We start from the raw sequence: 20,233 nt of genomic DNA on the forward strand, positions 1-20,233 counted from the left end.
TCAAATTCCTAGGGGTGCACATCACCAAAAATCTATCCTGGTCCACTCACGTCGACGCTATCACCAAGAAAGCACAACAGCGCCTATACTTCCTCAGGAAACTAAGGAAATTCGGCATGTCCACATTAACACTTACCAACTTTTACAGATGCACTATAGAAAGCATCCTATCGGGCTGCATCACAGCCTGGTATGGCAACTGCTCGGCCCAGGACCGCAAGGAACTTCAGAGAGTCGTGAATACCGCCCAGTCCATCACACGAACCTGCCTCCCATCCATGGATTCCATCTACACCTCCCGCTGCTGGGGGAAAGCAGGCAGCATAATCAAGGATCCCTCCCACCCGGCTTACTCACTTTTCCAACTTCTTCCATCGGGCAGGAGATACAGAAGTCTGAGAGGACGCACGAACAGACTCAAAAACAGCTTCTTCCCCACTGTCACCAGACTCCTAAATGACCCTCTTATGGACTGACCTCAGTAACACTACACCCTGTATGCTTCATCCGATGCTAATGCTTATGTAGTTACATTGTATACCTTGTGTTGCCCAATTATGTATTCTCATGTATTTTCTTGAATTCTGTTCAATTCCCTTTTCTTCCCATGTACTGAATGATCTGTTGAGCTGCTCGCAGAAAAATACTTTTCACTGTACCTCGGTACACGTGACAATAAACAAATCCATCCAATCCAATCCAATCCAATCCAATCAACATCCTTCATGTCACCATTGACCAGAAACTGAACTGGACTGGCCATATAAATACTGGGACTACAAGAGCAGGTCAGAGGCTGGGAATCCTGTGGTGAATATCCCGCTTCCTGACTCCCCAAAGCCTGTCTACCATCTACAAGGCACAATTCTTCACCACTGACACACAATTGTACATTCTCTGCCCTTGGCACCCTTAGTGCTTCCTCAACATGGAGGAGCACTGATTCATCAGCTGAGGGAAAGGGTCGAGGGTCGAGGGTCGGGGTCAGTGGTGGTGTGCAGTAGCCGGTACTCAGTATGAGGTTTCCTTGTTGTATTTTACCTGGTGCCGTGAGACTTCATGAGTCCAGAGTCGATGTTCAACACTCCCAGGGCAACTCCCTCCCACGGTGCTGCCACCTCTGCTGGGTCTGTCCTGCCCGTGGGACAGGACTTGGCCAGGAATGGTGATGGTGATATCTGGGGCATGGTTTATGAGGTATAATTCCGTGAACGTGACTATGACAAGCTGTTGTCTGACTAGTCTGTGGAGACAGCTCCCCCAACTTTGACACAAGCCCCCAGGTGTTAGTAAGGAGGGCTTTGCAGAGTTGACAGTGCTGGGTTTGCCATTGTCGTTTCTGGTGCCGAGGTTAATGCCAGCCGATTCAGCCTCTTTCATGCTTTTCTGATTTTTCTGTAATGGTTTGATACAACTGAATGGCTCGCTCGGCTATTTAAGAGGGGCAATTAAGAGTCAACAACATTGCTGTTTGACTGGAATCCCACCTGGGCCATATTGGGTAAAGGCAGGTGAGAAGAATATAAAGAAACCTCTTCCATAAAAAGCCCAACAATGTGATTCAACACAGTTCCTCTACTCCACCAACATTGCCATCTGCCAGTTGTTGGCACATTATTCTCGCAGAGTCAGAGCATTGTGGGTATAAGACCCTCTCCAGAGACATGAGTACATCATTTACTCTGTCAGTTTAATGTGACCCCGCGGAGGAAATGCTGCTGGAGCTCCTCTGTCTTTTGGAGAAGATGTCAGTCTCCTTGGTGGGTGTAAACAATTCCATTGCAGTCTGTGACAATGAGCAGAGGAGCTGACCCGGCCAACATGTGTCATGCAGCCAATGCAATCTGGTAAGTGCCTCATTAATGTTTTGTGGGAGCTTACTGAGCACAAAATGGCTGTACTTAATTACAACAGTGGATACACTTTAAAAGTAACTAATTAGTGTTTGAGACATCTTGAGAAGGTGCTGGATAAATAAATACATTCTTTCCAAAGGTGTCTGCCACGTGTTGTTGCTCTGTTTACTTGCTATAAATATAGCGGTCAATATGGTCGCCTTCCTTAATCCTAATGATGTTTACACGTAGAGTCGCCAGGTATCTCTCGATACCGCCACAAGGTTCAAACCCGAATACTGATCAAAGAGCCAATACACCAGTTAGTTAGTTCAAAGTCAATACTATTTATTTACACACTCAGTAAGATCTACTCATGCACAAAGTACTACAAACTAAACTATCTCTAACGCTAACGCCTATACTTAACTTCGGGTGCCTACTCAGTCAGAGGAACAATGGCCGTTGTTTGGATCTGAGGTTGTTGGGTTCGAAGAGGTAACAGGAGAACAGCTAAGGTTGTCCGTCTGGTTGCGAGCATTGACCTTGAACTTACTGCTTCTGGTGCAGCTGGTGGAAGGGTGTCTCCGCTTTGAGAGCCAAGTCCAAGAGAGCGATTCTCTCGTGGGGGGTTCCTTCTTATACCCAGAGGGGCTTCGCGCGCTTTTAGACGGGCCTTAAACTTGGCCCCAATTAATTGGGCCGCTTCCCGCTCATTGCTATCGATCTTGACCAATAAAGGGGTGGGTGCCCTGATGGCTGGGCGTGTCCTAGGTGGCCGTTGGCCTGGCTTTGTTTGTGCTTTCGGTTTGGGGAACTGGTGCCGGGATGTCTGGAGCTAGATCGGTTGCTGAGTGTCTTTCCTTTGTTCCCGGAGAGGGGCCTCAATATGCTAACTGACCTATAGTTTCAATTCCATCTGGGAGCTGTCTCTCCAATATGCAGGCAGGCTCTGTGCCTGCTTGTTTTCCTGACATTGTCCACAGTTCCCTACATTCTGTACACTCTCCTTCTGATCCTCAATGCAAAGCGTGAAGGATCAAATTACTGCATCTTCTTTGTTCGCCTCCTAAGTCGAGCATCCATAAGCAAGGACAGGCTCGACGCTACTCTGTCCTATGAACTGGAACTTTACCTAAATTGTTTTATATACACACATTATTATAAAATTCTATGGGGCGCTATAATATTCAGGCATGCATTACAAAATAAAAACACGGGAATCTCTAACTACCCTTATCTAAACTATCCTTAATCAATAAAAAACATGTACAACATTTTAAACTCTACAGTAGCAGCAATACAGGTCTCTATGGCTTGGCAGTCAAGCACAGAGTTTTACATCCTTTTATTAGAACAAACAAACAAAAAAAATTAATGCACTTTAATTCACTTAGAGAGAGTGGGGGGTTTGCTGAAGTCTGAAAATAGGGGGTCTGAAGGTATATACCGGAGTGAGGGAGGCTTTCCACCACCATTTTCTAAGTCTTAGTATCTGAACGACACTGCAGAGTATCGCAATAACTAATAGTTCTTCTACAACGTAGGACAGGGAATACCAGCTGATGAACTTGTCACACCAGGTTGGTGTATCAGTTGCTGTCTTTGGGTACAGTGTGTGGCAGGGATGGGAAACATTCACGGCCTGTGGGGTAGGGGTCAGTCGGGTCACATCCGCGTGCAACTGTAGGGATCCCGCGAAGATCCAAATGTAGGCCATGATGTCTGTCTTCATGTTCTCTTCTTCCTTCCGTGATCTTCCTGTGGTTTCTGTGGTTCTGGATTTCAGAAGACACAAGCATAATATCTGTTATTATCTTGCTTGAGATCTCATAAGTCTGTCCGTCTGTCCTTTTATTGCCAATTACCCATTATAATTGGTCACCATCTGTCACTCCCTCATTTTTTTTTAAACCAAATATTTTTGGACAAGACATCCAAGAAGAAAATACTGTCACAGCATGAGCAGTCTCGCAGCCTGTGCGATTGATGCGGTGAGTGTACCATCCCAGTGTACAAGGATGTAAATAGCATATGGAGAGCAACCTAAGGGTCGCCGTAAAACAAACAGAAGAGTTTTGAACCAAAAAGTGCCGAATGTGGTGCGTATGTGCCGCGGCGGGTAAGAATGGGTGGAATCCCCGGGTAGGACGGTGACCAGTGCCGTATGTGCTTTACCCGAGCGTAGCTGACCAGGGGGTCCTCAGGCAGGGCGGGGACCAGTGCCGTTACTCCACTGCCTGAGTGACCGGACAGGAACGGAAAGAATTTGTGTTCGCCGTGGTTGTTGCCTCTTGTGATTACCTTCGAATCAGAAGAGTAGCTATGATCGGTTGTCTGCCGACAAACTTGTTCCTTTAACTGTCAGTGGGCGTTAACAGAGTGGTGGCGTGAGGCCGTGAATAAACTTTAGGTGAACAAACAACATTCAACATTTAAAGTGACACACATTTAAAGTAACAAACTAACATTAAAAAAAACGGGCAGGCTCCATCAGAAGGACACGGGAAATCACATTTGGCTTGGGGTGTAACTAGCGTATGGAGTCAGTGCAGTGTGACTGAAGAAGAGGGGAAGGAGGAGAGAAACAATAATGAATTGGCATTGCTGAGCTGTCCCTGCCATGGGAAGTGGTGGGTAAGCGCTCATAGTTTGCATGGGGCAGCTGGGGCCTTGCAGCTGCTGTGGGTGGGGTTCTCTTTCATATCTGGGGGCGAGTCTAGTTGGTGGTGGGGGTCTCCTGCAATCTCGGGCGAAGTTTCCTGACTGCCCACAGTTGTAACATGAACCCTGAGGCACATCAGGTGGAGCAGGCTCTGTGGGGCATTGTTTCCTTGGGTATGGTTCCCTGAGTGGGGGGTCGGGGCTGTTGGTGTCATTGCTGGTTCGGGGGGGCATTGGTGGGCTGATTTTGTTGCTGTTTCGGGGGCGCTTGACATTCTTGTGCGTAATGTCCTAATTGTCCAAAATTGTAGCATTCCTGGGATTTAGGCTGCGGTGGGCTGTTTCTTCCCTCATTTACCCATGCGGGGTTCTGGTGCGTCCTAACTGGATGCATGTTAGCATCTGCCTGCTCTTCCTCTGCTTTATCGTCAGCTGATTTTCCCTGAATGGACTGTTCCCATCTCTTTAGTACTCATTTTTCATTGTGGGTCTCGTCTGAGGGGTCGTAGTTTGCGCAAGCTCTCTGTCCTGCTTCTGTCGCATGAGAGACAAGGATTCGAGTCCATTTGGCCATATTGTCTGGGCTCAAATGGGCGCGGGCAAACTCTCCAAATACCGCTGTGTCCACCAAACGCTGTGGGGTGCTCTGTCTTTTCTGCCAACATTTATTTAGGCCTTCTACGGGGTCTCCCTTATTGTAGCCGATCGCACCTAGGATCGCTGCATGCATTTCTTGGAGTGTGCCTCCTCCTACATTCTGTGGGTCAGGAAGGGCTCCCACGACTGAGGGGTCGAGGCTCAAAACTGTGAGCTTCACGTGCTCTCTTTCATCCAGGCCGTACATGGTCGCCTGTTGTTTGCCTTTGCGAAATAATGGTGTGGGTCCGCTGTGGGTAGGTACGGTGTTATCTTATCGCACACGTCCCTTAATTGAGTGACGGTTAATGGGGTGGTGTACAGAAAATCTGGGTTTCCTTCCGCTGTGGCTCTGCGCTGTGTGGTTACAGGGTTCATAGGGGTGTGTTCTGCCTGTGCAATCGGGGGTTGGGGCACTTTTCTCTTTTGTGGTTTGTCCTGTGTACATGTGCCATGTACAAACCTATGGGCAGTCTCATTTAACGCCTGCCAATCGGGGCCATTTTCTTGGTCTAACTGGGGTCCAAATGTGCTCTGGAACCCATTCTGAACAGAATTGCAGAGTTCTGCAATTTGCTTCCGGCATTTTGCGTGATCTCCCGAGCTCTGCCTTTGTTCCATCGTGGAAGTGTGGAGTGCTCGTAGGGCTGCTTTTAAATTGTTACACTGTTTCTGTAACTGCTCAACTTGGTGTTCTGTTTCCTGTCTTACCAACACCGCGTGTTGCCTTGGTAGGCCCGATCATATTGCAGCTGAAAGCTGCTTAAATGGGCGAGACAAGATTGGTGTGCCCGCTTGGCATCAGCCACCTCCTTGTCCCTCGCCGCTAACTGCTCTCTCAGTTCCCTGTTTTCTTTCTCATACACACTCACGTCTCCCTCACTATTCTTATCTCTCCCTTCAATCTCTCTGCGGAGCGTCCTCACGACCTCCTCTGTGCCTCGCAATTGTGCCCAGCAGGACACGATTGCCATCGGCTTTCGAGCTTTCCCTAAGCTCTTCTTATGAATCTCTGTCAGGTTCTCCCACCAAGTATGCCCTATACTCCCGGGACCTGTTTCGTCATTCGCACAAAATTCGCTCCAAAGGGGCCATCCTTTCCCTTTGAGATATTTTTTCATCTCCTCTTCCCATACGGGACACTGTCCTACTCTACTGGTCGCTGCGACCTCGAATTCTTGGGGATTCATAAAGCTTTCCATTGCCTTCATTGCTATTTTTCTCGCTATCTCTGGGGTCTCTACTGAATTTGGAACAAGAGGTGATAAAGTGGACACGGGTTTGGCTTACGCTAATTTCCGGCCTACAAAACTCCTGACAGTTTTACGCAACAAAATCTCTCAGGTTTACCTTATATCCCTATTAGTACACATGCAAATAACACACTTCTGAATTTTGATGGTTTGATCAGTATTAGTCTTACGCTTGTGGTTTTTCTTTTTACAATTGGATTCTAATTCAAATTTGGGTTCTCTCGGAGTGACTAGGCCACTTCTAGGTCGATGTCGCCAGTAAATGTTGCTATATTTATGTGGTTATAAATACAAAGGTCAATATGGTCGCCTTCCTTAATCCTAATTACATTTGCTGTAGAGTCGCCAGGTATCTCTCGATACCGCCACAAGGTTCAAACCCAAATACTGATCAAAGAGCCAATGCACCAGTTAGTTAGTTCAAAGTCAATACTATTTATTTACACTCAGTAAGATCTACTCATGCACAAAGTACTACAAACTAAACTATCTCTAACGCTAATGCCTATACTTAACTTCAGGTTCCCACTCAGTCAGAGGAACAATGGCCGTTGTTCGGATCTGAGGTCGTTGGGTTCGAAGAGGTAACAGGAGAACAGCTAAGGTTGTCCGTCTGGTAGCGAGCGTTGACCTTGAACTTACTGCTTCTGGTGCAGCTGGTGGACGGGTCTCTCCGCTTCGAGAGCCGAATCCAAGAGAGCGATTCTCTCTCGGGGGCTTCTTCTTATACCCAGAGGGGCTTCGCGCGCTTTTAGACGGGCCTTAAACTTGGCCCCAATTAATTGGGCCGCTTCCCGCTCATTGCTATCGATCTTGTCCAATAAAGGGGTGGGTGCCCTGATGGCTGGGCGTGTCCTAGGTGGCCGTTGGCCTGGCTTTGTTTGTGCTTTCGGGTTGGGGAACTGGTGCCGGGATGTCTGGAGCTGTATCAGTTGCTGAGTGTCTTTCCTTTGTTCCCGGAGATGGGCCATCAATATGCTAACTGACCTATAGTTTCAATTCCGTCTGGGAGCTGTCTCTCCAATATGCAGGCAGGCTCTGTGCCTGCTTGTTTTCCTGACATTGCCCACAGTTCCCTACATTCTTTGCGAACGTCAATACGTGGTATTCTGGAAGTGGCCATCCTAGATAGCTACAGTGTACCATGAACATTTGATTCCCTGTAGATATATCACATGTCATTGGTCCAAGATTAGGTAGTGAGTTACTTCCAGATCAATAGTTAAAAGCCTGTTTAGTGCAGCATCCATCACACAAGCACTATATCATTTTTCCCCTTGCTGATTGGTTAACAAACAGCCCACTGGTTCTGGGATCTTTTTGACAGTGAGAAGGATCAGCATTCAGCACGTTAGCAACCACCCATACCTCCCCCCCCCCCTCCCCCCCACCCATACCTCCCCCCCACACGTGCTACATCTCCCTCAGCCTGGCTCAGTTGTTGTGCGTGGGGTTTGTTTGAAGAATTCATACCTGACCAGTGGGTTTTAAAATCACTGCACTCATGAACAGTGCTGGAATGTTGAGTGTAGATTCTAAAGACACTTTGAGTGTAATGGGAATGTCTCTGTGTATACACGGGGCTTCTCAGAACTCGTGCTGAAGCTAAACACGGGAACAGAATCCTATCCAAGGAAATTCCCAGCTAACTATTACCTCGGTGAAGATTTTCCCAGCTTTACTTGCCAATAGCAGTGTGGTGAATGTACATCATGTAATTCACACTGTATAGCATTGTGTCCTTGTGGGCTCTGTCTGTGAGCCGTTGCGCGGCTCTGCCTACAGGGGGAGATGAGGAGCTTGTACAGGGCTCCACCCTTGGCTCCACCCATGGCTCCGCCCTTGGCCCCTCCCACTACCGGAAGTATAAAGTGCTGCAGCCTTGTGAGCCTGCCCTCAGTTCTTCTGGTCGCAGGCAGGCTCAGTTGTAAGTCTATTAAAGCCACAGTTTACTTCCTATCGTGTCTCTAGTGAATTGATGGTCACATCAAGCAGAAAAACCTTTCCAAATTCTCTGAATTTGGCACGGCAGACAGTGATCAGAGGCAGCCTGAACTCACAGACAGTAATGAAGCGTGGTACATTGGCGAGACCGTGCAGACGTTGCGACAACGAATGAACGGGCATTGTGCGACAATCACCAGGCAGGAATGTTCCCTTCCAGTCGGGGAACACTTCAGCAGTCAAGGGCATTCAGCCTCTGATCTCCGGGTAAGCGTTCTCCAAGGCGGCCTTCAGGACGCACGACAACGCAGAATCGCCGAGCAGAAACTTATAGCCATGTTCTGGGACCTTGGATTCATGTTGCATTACATTCATCCCCCACCATCTGGCCTGAGCTTGCGAAATCCTACCAACTGTCCTGGCTTGAGACAATTCACACCTCTTTAACCTGGGGTCACCCCTATCTCTGGATCTGTAAAGATTTGATTACCTGCAAATGCTCGCATTCTAAGCATTGTCTTGCATCTCTGACTTTGTCTATATATATGTTTATGGAACCCACCTCTTCATTCACCTGAGGAAGGAGCAGTGCTCCAAAAGCTTGTGTTTGAAACAAACCTGTTGGACTTTAACTTGGTGTTGTAAGACTTCTTACTGTGCTCACCCCAGTCCAACACCGGCATCTCCACATCACAGACAAGGATCAGAGGCAGCCTGAACTCACACACAGTGATCAGCATCAACAGGTTGGAGATGGTTAGCAGTTTCAAATTCCTAGGGGTGCATATTTCCAAAAATCTGTCCTGGTCCACCCACGTCGACGCTATCACCAAGAAAGCACAACAGCGCCTATACGTCCTCAGGAAACTAAGGAAATCGGCATGTCCACATTAACCCTTACCAACGTTTACAGATGCACTATAGAAAGCATCCTATCGGGCTGCATCACAGCCTGGTATGGCAACTGCTCGGCCCAGGACCGCAAGAAACTTCAGAGAGTCGTGAACACCGCCCAGTCCATCACACGAACCCGCCTCCCATCCATTGACTCCATTTACACCTCCCGCTGCCTGGGGAAAGCGGGCAGCATAATCAAATACCCCTCCCACCCGGCTTACTCACTCTTCCAACTTCTTCCATCGGGCAGGAGATACAGAAGTCTGAGAACACGCATGAACAGACTCAAAAACAGCTTCTTCCCCGCTATCACCAGACTCCTAAATGACCCTCTTATGGACTGACCTTATTAACACTACACCCTGTATGCTTCACCCGATGCCTGTGTTTATGTAGTTACATTGTATATCTTGTGTTGCCCTATTATGTATTTTCTTTTATTCCCTTTTCTTCCCATGTACTTAATGATCCGTTGAGCTGCTCGCAGAAAAATACTTTTCACTGTAACTCGGTACATGTGACAACAAACAAATCCAATACAATCCAATCCAATCCAATCAGAGGCAGCCTGACTCACAGAATATTTTTAGACGTGTTATTGTTTGAGTTCTCACGGCTGGAGTGATTTTTCTAACTTCCTTCTTGGGTTTGTGTTAGTCGGGTTGACACATTCAGAAACAGACTATGTCTCAGTTGGGAGGGGGGGGGGGGGGATGAGGGACTGTGTGTGTCTCAAACATTGATCCCTCCAGTGTATCACACAGACTGGAGAATAACATATTCAGATCCACAGCACAATGGAAGTCTGTGAGTGCTGCACATATGGAGTTGCAATCAAGGTTATTCTTCTTTGCAAAACCAGTCATCTCCAATCCAATCTGTCTATGCCACAGAAAAAGACAGACCTCAGTTTTTCTGTAGACAAAACCCTCATCGTCAGTCAAACCCAGGATTTAATTGCAGCTTGAAAGGGTTTAACACCTGGGTGTGCCTGACGCGGACGTATTTCCCAACAGCATCAAAACTTTTCCAGGGCGGCACAGTGGCTAGCACTGCTGCCTCACAGCGCCAGGGACCCGGGTTCAATTCCAGCCTCGAGTGACTGCCTGTGTGGAGTCTGCACCTTCTCCTCGTGTCTGCGTGGGTTTCCTCCGGGTGCTCCGGTTTCCTCCCACAGTCCAAAGATGTGCAGGTTACGTGGATTGGCCATGATAAATTGCCCCTTAGTGTCCAAAAAGATGAGGTGAAAATACAGAGTTCTGGGGATAGGGTGGGGGTGTGGGCCTAGGTAGGGTACTCTTTCAGAGGGTCAGACTCAATGGGCTGAATGGCCTCCTTCTGCACTGTAAGGGTTCTATGAAGCAGCTCAGAGAAACAATTTGGAAGTGATTATCGGAGGTGATTTTACTAAAACCGGAGTGAATTATATACAGATTACCAAAACCATCCAATCTGTTTATTCACCCACTCCTGTGCAAATCCAAATCCCATCTGCCTGTCCTGTTCCCAGACCACATCATTTCCCTTTCTTTTAATCCATCCACCTAACCTGTCCTTAAATGCTGATGAAATTAAACAGTAAATAAAATTCAGAAACAATTTGTGACAGAATGAAATAAAAGTTGATGGAAAATCATGACAGTTATCTTCCTTTTCCTGTGAGACATTTTTTTTTTCATCTCTTATTTTTAAAATACCTGGCCTGGGATCTCCATTGTTCTCAGGTCATTAATTATTTGTCTGCCCCCCCCCCCCCTCCCCCCTCACCGGCACCCCTACGCTCTAACTTAATGACACGGCTGATGGTACATTAGAGTGCAGAGGGAGTGACGCATTGTCGGACTGACTGTCAATGTGATGAGATGGGAAATGGAGACGGTGTACTGTCGGGGGGACCAGTACATCCTGCTGGCATAAACGCCGGAATGTTCCGGCCCATGACTGACTGGTGAGGTGGAATTGAATGATCCCATAATACTAGTCAAGGCCAACATTTGTCCTTCAATTGGAAAGAGACAAAGTGGCCATTATTCTCATCACAGTTTGTGGAATGTTGCACCCGGTAAACAGTGGCCGAATTTACAGCCATTGTTCTTCAAAGCAACTCATCATAAGCAAAGCCCTTTGAGATGCCGTTATAAAGAGAAGCTCAGCATATAAGATGCAATAAAGTTTTGTTGTAGCTTTAATAAGTCGCTGGTTAGGCCTGAGCTGGAATATCGTGCCCAGTTCTAGCCTCCACACTTTCAGAAAGATTGTCAAGGCCTGGGAATCAGTAGAGGGGAGGTTTTACTGGGATGGTCCAGGGCTGAGGGACTGGAAAAGCTGGCGTTATTTTCCTTAGAGCAGAGAAAGTTAAGGGGAGATTTAACAAGACCTTTTGTGCAGAGAAGTTGTTTGCAGTGTCAGGAGGGTCATTAACCAGAGGATGTGGATTTAAGATAATCGGCAAGAGCCAGAGGTGAAATGAGAAGAGATGTTTTAGGACGTGCGACATTATTGATATACAAATTACTACAGTGCAGAAGTAGGTCCATCAGGTCTGCACCGACCCACCGAAAGAGCATCCTACCCAGGCCCACTCCCCTTCCCTATTCCCATAACCCCTTTCCAATAGATAGATAGAGAAATACAGCACAGAACAGGCCCTTCGGCCCACGATGTTGCGCCGAACTTTTGTCCTAGGTTAATCATAGAATTTTGGACAATTTGTCATGGCCAATCCACCCAACCTGCACATCTTTGGACTGTGGGAGGAAACCGGAGTACCCGGAGGAAACCCACGCAGTCACGGGGAGGATGTGCAGACTCCACACAGACAGTGACCCAAGTCGAAATCGAACTTGGGACCCTGGAGCTGTGAAGCAATTGTGCTATCCACAATGCTACCGTGCTGCCCTTAAGAAGTTAACCTACACTCCCTTATTCTACCCTAATCCAAGTACCTATCCAATAGCCGTTTGAAGGTCCATAAATTTTCCGTCTCAACTACTACCACAGGCAGTGCATTCCATGCCCCCACTACTCTCTGGGTAAAGAACCTACCTCTGACATCCCCTCTATATCTTCCACCATTTATCTTAAATTTATGTCCCCTTGTAATGGTGTGTTCCACCCGGGGAAAAAGTCTCTGACTATCTACTCTATCTATTCCCCTGATCATCTTATAAACCTCTATCAAGTCGCCCCTCATCCTTCTCCGTTCCAATGAGAAAAGGCCCAGCACCCTCAATCTTTCCTCGTATGACCTACTCTCCATTCCAGGCAACATCCTGGTAAATCTCCTCTGCACCTTTTCCAAAGCTTCCACATCCTTCCTAAAATGAGGTGACCAGAACTGCACACAGTACTCCAAATGTGGCCTAACCAAGGTTTTGTACAGCTGCATCATCACCTCACGGCTCTTAAATTCAATCCCTCTGCTAATGAACGCTAGCACACCATAGGCCTTCTTCACAGCTCTATCCACTTGAGTGGCAACTTTCAAAGAACAATGAACATAGACCCCAAGATCTCTCTGCTCCTCCACATTGCCAAGAACCCTACCATTAACCCTGTATTCCGCATTCAGATTTGTCCTTCCAAAATGGACAACCTCACACTTGTCAGGGTTAAACTCCATCTGCCACTTCTCAGCCCAGCTCTGCATTCTATCTATGTCTCTTTGAAGCCGACAACAGCCCTCCTCACTGTCCACAACTCCACCAATCTTCGTATCATCTGCAAATTTACTGACCCACCCTTCAACTCCCTCATCCAAGTCGTTAATGAAAATCACAAACAGCAGAGGACCCAGAACTGATCCCTGCGGTACGCCACTGATAACTGGGCTCCAGGCTGAATATTTGCCATCCACCACAACTCTCTGTCTTCTATCGGTTAGCCAGTTTGTTATCCAACTGGCCAAATTTCCCACTATCCCATGCCTCCTTACTTTCTGCATAAGCCTACCATGGGGAACCTTATCAAATGCCTTACTAAAATCCATGTACACTACATCCACTGCTTTACCTTCATCCACATGCTTGGTCACCTCCTCAAAGAATTCAATAAGACTTGTAAGGCAAGACCTACCCCTCACAAATCCGTGCTGACTATCCCTAATCAAGCAATGCCTTTCCAGATGCTCAGAAATCCTATCCCTCAGTACCCTTTCCATTACTTTGCCTACCACCGAAGTAAGACTAACTGGCCTGTAATTCCCAGGGTTATCCCTATTCCCTTTTTTGAACAGGGGCACGACATTCGCCACTCTCCAATCCTCTGGTACCACCCCTGTTGACAGCGAGGACGAAAAGATCATTGCCAACGGCTCTGCAATTTCATTTCTTGCTTCCCATAGAATCCTTGGATATATCCCGTCAGGCCCGGGGGACTTGTCTATCCTCAAGTTTTTCAAAACGCGCAACACATCTTCCTTCCTGACAAGTATCTCCTCAAGCTTATCAGTCTGCTTCACGCTGTCCTCTCCAACAATATGGCCCCTCTCATTTGTAAATACTGAAGAAAAATACTTGTTCAAGACCTCTCCTATCTCTTCAGACTCAATACACAATCTCCCGCTACTGTCCTTAATCGGACCTACTCTCACTCTAGTCATTCTCATATTTCTCACGTATGTGTAAAAGGCCTTGGGGTTTTCCTTGATCCTACCCGCCAAAGATTTTTCATGCCCTCTCTTAGCTCTCCTAATCCCTTTCTTCAGTTCCCTCCTGGCTATCTTGTATCCCTCCAGTGCCCTGTCTGAACCTTGTTTCTTCAGCCTTACATAAGTCTCCTTCTTCCTCTTAACAAGACATTCAACCTCTCTTGTCAACCATGGTTCCCTCACTCGACCATCTCTTCCCTGCCTGACAGGGACATACATATCAAAGACACGCAGTACCTGATCCTTGAACAAGTTCCACATTTCACTTGTGTCCTTCCCTGACAGCCTATGTTCCCAACTTCTGCACTTCAATTCTTGTCTGACAGCATTGTATTTACCCTTCCCCCAATTATAAACCTTGCCCTGTTGCTCGCACCTATCCCTCTCCATTACTAAAGTGAAAGTCACAGAATTGTGGTCACTACCTCCAAAATGCTCCCCCACTAACAAATCTATCACCTGCCCTGGTTCATTACCAAGTACTAAATCCAATATGGCCTCCCCTCTGGGCGGACAATCTACATACTGTGTTAGAAAAGCTTCCTGGACACACTGCACAAACACCACCCCATCCAAACTATTTGATCTAAAGAGTTTCCACTCAATGTTTGGGAAGTTGAAGTCGCCCATGACTACTACCCTGTGACAATCTGCAGATCTTGCCACACTGAGGGGCAATTCAGCATGGCCAATCCACCTAACTGACACATCTTTGGTTAAAATCCACTGTTCTATTCACGTTTCCCTGTCTGTTCACTATTCAACAATGCAAATAAGAAAATTCAGAGAGTGAATCATTTCCCGTCCTGGCTCAAAGCAGCTGGAAAAGATGTTGCATCAGAAACCACAAGCCAAACGCCTGTGGTAGTTGTTGTCAGTGACTTGTATTCCGTACTGGTGTGTATCTGTGCTGGTTGCGTGTATTCTTGCTGGTTGCGTAGTGACATCAGCAGAGGGTTTAATGGAGCTTTAAGCAGATCACCATCTTGATTGTATTGAGCAACACACTTAAGAAACCTCTCACTGAAGGGGTTGTACCATTAAAAGGATTAATTATGGTGTAAGTAGAAGCAAATGGACAGACAGTGAAGTTGCCTCTTCACGTTGTCCGTGGAAACTTCCCTGCTCTATTTGGCAGAGCTGGTTGGCTAAAATTAGGCTTAACTGGGAAACAGCCAATCAATTAGTGAGTTCAAAGAGCAACTTGCAACAACTTCTGAAGAAGTACACAAAGCTGTTTGGAAATTCACTAGGCTCTATGATGAGTTGAGCTGCACCTAAAAATCCAGCCAGACAGCAAACCCAAATGTCTCAAGGCTAGAACAGGCCTAAATATGAAGAAGAACTAGCTAGATCAGTAAGGACAGAAGTCGTCAAACCTGTAGCTACAAATGATTGGGCGACATCAATTGTTCCGGTGTTAAAACAGGATGGCTTAGTGAGACTTTGTGGAGATTTTAAAACTACTGTTAACCCAGTTTTGTGCGCAGATCATTATCCACTGCCATGAATTGAAGACTTGTTTGTTGGCCTTTCTGAAGCTCAGAAATTTAGTAAAATTGATCTTTCACAGGCATATCTGCAGATGAATGTAACTGCCGGCTCACAGCCATTACTCACCATCATGACGCACAATGCTCTGTTTCATTGCAGAAGACTTCTTTTTGGAGTAACATCTGCACGACTCTTTTTCAAAGATCCATGGGTCGAATTCTAAGTGGTTTGAATGGAGAGCAGTGATATTTAGATCACATATCCATCACCGGTTCGAGTGAACAGCAACACTTGGAGAACTTGGAAGATACGCTGAAGCTGTTACAGAGCCTAAATCTGAGAGTTAAGAAGGGAAAGTGTGACAATTTTAAGTTCATCTATAAATTACCTTGGACACATCATCGACCAAGACGGTTTACGCAAGGAACCGAAGAAAATGTCAACAATTTTAGAAGCACCACGTCCTCAAAATGTAGCACAATTAAGGTTTTTTTATGGGTTGATCAATTATTATGGAAAATTTGTGCTGAATTTAGCAACGCGATTGAAGCTTTTGCACATTTTGCAATGTGTCAAGTAGGCATGGAGCGGGGCAGAAGACTGTAAATAACGAAGTGAAAAGAGCTTCACTGAAGTCAGAGCTGTTGGTTCATTATATCCAAAACTGCAGATTGGGGGGCCATTGTGTTTGGTTGGCCCAATCTCCTTTCCCCCCCCCTCCCCCCACTGTTTTTGGCCCTCCTCTCAACCTTGGTGGAGGGACCCAGGAACACCCCTTCGCCCTCCTCCACCTGGCAAAGCTTCCCAGCCCAATCCCTGGTCGTGCCAATCTGGCACCCAGGCATCCTGGCTTTGGCAGTGGCAAAGTGCCCAGGTGCCGGAGGGAGTGCCAAGATGCCCTGTCCCCGACCACCTGGGGGTCTCAAATGGCCTGAGAGACCCCAAGGTGCCATTATGACTGGTCAACATCGGTGTAAATCAGTATTAAGCGGTGCCCTGGCGAGGGCGCCAGACACAGCCGTTTGGCCCCAGGCAAATCTCACAAACGCATATTTAAATGAGCATAATTACTCATTTAAATATGCTAATCTGGATCACAACTAGTGAGGGCGAGATGCAGATCACGATGTCTCGCAAGACTCCATTAAATATGGCCAGATGTTTCAAGCATCACGAATCTTGAGAGGCCTCTCCAGAGATTCAATGGCCTCGACCCAAAACCAAATCGCGCCTAACTGTCGGGGGCTCTGTTGTGTAAATGTTAATTGTTGTCAATGCAGTAATGAAGTAAAGAGGGACGGGTGCGGTGTATCTGTGAATATATTCTTGCTGGTTTTGCGTTACGTGATGTGCAGTGATGTCAGCAGAGGGTTTGCGCGGGTTCTGAGCAGATCATCATCCTGATTATATTGAGCAACTCCCTTAATAAACCCCTCACCGTGTTTCACAAGAATCCAGAGTGTGAGCACCTCCTCTCTTTGCGGCAACAAAGAAATAGAACACGTACCCCCTCAGAAACCACCTCAGACTCTAATTAACGCACGGCCCTGTGAGGTATATTGGCCAACGTTCAGATTGTCCCGATTCCTGAAGATGCTGCTCTTCAAAGCCACTCCTCTACCTCGTACAGTAACTGAATGGGTTGAAGAGTGAATATTCGCCACAAGGTGTCAGGAAATCCACACTCTGTTCAATCACAATTTGGGCTTATGTTCTTGCTGAAAATTGTTGGCATTTTTGGAGGAAATAAATATTGACAAATCAGCTGTTGTGTATCCCACGCGTACAATAATTTTAGGGACACACAATCACACTTTAAGCCGCTTCTGAAAAGAATATAAGCAGCGAAATGTCACTGCGATATTAATGGAGGCGAGGTGGGTGATTATTTTGCTTTTGGCACGAGGGGGGGGGGGGGGTGGTTTCATGGGTGGAGAGACGTGGGCTGTTGGGGGAGAATTGGTGATGAAGACTAGGATGGAAGTTGATGAGGTTGACTGAGTGAGGGTTGGCTGATACCCCCTCCACCCCACTACCACATCCTGAGGCTATGACTCATTAGTATTTTGCTCAGGCGCCTTAATCAGCTTAGGATGCAACAGATGCGAAATTACCAGTGAAATAGTGGCTGTCTCAGCAATGCATTACAAAAGGTCATTCGGAGTGACGGCAGTAACAAGGCTGGCTATCTGATATTTGGATTGGCAGTACCACATGCAATGGACGTCAAACGTCAAATTACAAATTGGAGAGGGGATTTTAAAAGGGGCGCTGAATGAGAATGCCACAGATGTTGAAGATCTCACGTCACTCTTGCCTGAAATTGTACAACAGACGCCTTGCTCTGCTTAGTGGAAAATTTATTTAAAAGGAACATTTGCCGTGGCACTAATTAATTCCCCACAGAATGTGCACTATTTACTGAATAGGAATGGCTGTCAAAATGGAATATTTGGCTTGTCACAATGCTTTGTGATCAATTGGAGTCCATGCCATTGTTAAGATGAAGTGAGCAGAGCTGAATGAGGTTTGAAAAGGATACTTTACACACCTCCTGATGAGTTAAAACTGCATCCTCGAGTAAAATGCTTGGCAGGTCACAGAATCGGTTTTGTGTCCTTTAAGCCATTAGTGACGGTGATTAGTTAGGGTAAAGTAAGGTGAGCTGTCCGGGAACCTCATCAACTATTCAAGGATTGGAAGAAAGGATAGGTGATAAAGTTGTGTGGGGACAGAATCGCACAGGCTGGACTTTCCCCTGAAAATAGACATTTAAAGGGGTGATCGAGTCGAGTTGTTTAAGATGATTAAAGGGTTTTATGGACTGGTCAGAGAGAGAAATTATTTCCTCTGTTGGGAGCGAGCCCAAACAAAGAGGCAGGCAGGGAGGGCGGTATGGTAACACAGTGGTTAGCACTGTTACTTCACAGCGCCAGGGTCCCCAGGTTCGATTCCCGGCTTGGGTCACTGTCTGTGCGGAGTCTGCACATCCTCCCCGTGTGTGCGTGGGTTTCCTCCGGGTGCTCCGGTTTCCTCCCACAGTCCAAAGATGCGCAGGTTAGGTGGATTGGCCATGCTAAATTGCCCTATAGTGTCCAAAAAGGTTAGGTGGGGGTTACTGGGACAGGGTGGAGGTGTTGGCTTAAGTAGGGTGCTGTTTCCAAGAGCCTGTGCAGACTCGATGGGTCGAATGGCCTCCTTCTGCACTGGAAGTTCTATGTCTATGTAACCTTAAAATTGGAGCCAGGTTGTTCCAGGTGATGTCAGGAATATTTCCTCACACAAAGAGGGGGTGGAAATCTGGAACTTGCTCCGCTCAAAAAGCTGCTGATGTTGGGGGTCAACTGAAACTCTAAATCTGAGATTGGAGGCCCAAAGACCAGCAGAAGGCCATAAGACATACGAGCAGAATTAGGCCATTCGGCCCATCGAGTCTGCCCTGCCATTCAATTGTGGCTGATATGTTTCTCATCCCCATTCTCCTGCCTTCTCCCCATAATCCCTGATCCCCTTATTAATCAAGAACCTGGGCGGCATTCTCCCCTACCCGGCAGGGCGGGGGGGGGGGGGGGTCCCGGCGTAGGGGAGTGGCACCAACCACTCCGGCGTCGGGCCTCCTCAAAGGTGCGGAATTCTCCGCACCTTTGGGAGCCAAGCACTCACATTGAGGGGCTAGGCCCGCGCCGGAGCGGTTGGCACCACACCGACTGGCGCCAAAACCGGCACCAGCTGCCTTTCAGGCCCGCCGCCCGGCGCTGGGGCTGGCCGAAAGGCCTTCACCTGTTCGCTGCCGCTGCCGCTGACGTCACCACCGGCGCATGCGCGCTGGGGGATTCTCTTCTGCCTCCGGCGGAAGAGAAACAGTGCCCCCACGGCACCGATCGCGGGCCTGGCCACCGTGGGGGCACCCCCGGGGTCCGATCACTCCGCGCCCCCCCCAGGACCCCGGGGGCCCGCTCGTGCCGCCGATCCCGCCGCCACCAGAGGTGTTTCAAACCTCGGCGGCGGGAGAGGCCTCCCAGTCGCGGGACTTTGGCCCATCGCGGGCCAGAGAATCGCCGCAGGGGGCTCGCCCCGCCGTGGCAGAAATTCTCCGCCAACTGGGAATTGGCGGGGGCGGGATTTTCGGCGGCCCCAGGCGATTTCGCCCCTTATCTATCTTTGTCTTAAAGGCACTCAATGATTTGGCCTCCACAGCCTTCTGCGGTAAAGAGTTCCACAGATTCACCACCCGCTGGCTGAAGAAATTCCTCCTCATCTCTGTTTTAAAGGATCGTCCCTTTAGTCTGAGATGGTGTCCTCTGCTTCTAGTTTTTCCTACAAGTGGAAACATCCTCTCCACGTCCACTCTATCCAGGCCTTGCAGTATCCTGTAAGTTTCAATAAGATCCCCCCTCATCCTTCTAAACTCCAATGAGCATGGACACAGAGTCCACAACCGTTCCTCATACGACAAGTTCTTCATTCCAGGGATCATTCTTGTGAATCTCCTCTGGACCCTTTCCAAGGCCAGCACATCCTTCCTTAGATACGGGGCCCAATACTGCTCACAATACTCCAAATGGGGTCTGACCAGAGCCTTATACAGCCTCAGAAGTACATCCCTGGTCTTGCATTCTAGCCCTCTTGACATGAATGCTAACATTGCATTTGCCTTCTTAACTGCCGACTGAACCTGATTTCATAGAATTTACAGTGCAGAAGGAGGCCATTCGGCCCATCGAGTCTGCACCGGCCCTTGGAAAGAGCACCCTACCCAAGCACACACCTCCACCCTATCCCCATAACCCAGGAACCCCACCCAACACTAAGGGCAATTTTGGACACTAAGGGCAATTTAGAATGGCCAATCCACCTAACCT

The sequence above is a fragment of the Scyliorhinus canicula genome, chromosome 10, assembly GCF_902713615.1.
Source record: "Scyliorhinus canicula chromosome 10, sScyCan1.1, whole genome shotgun sequence".
Lineage (NCBI taxonomy): Eukaryota > Metazoa > Chordata > Chondrichthyes > Carcharhiniformes > Scyliorhinidae > Scyliorhinus > Scyliorhinus canicula.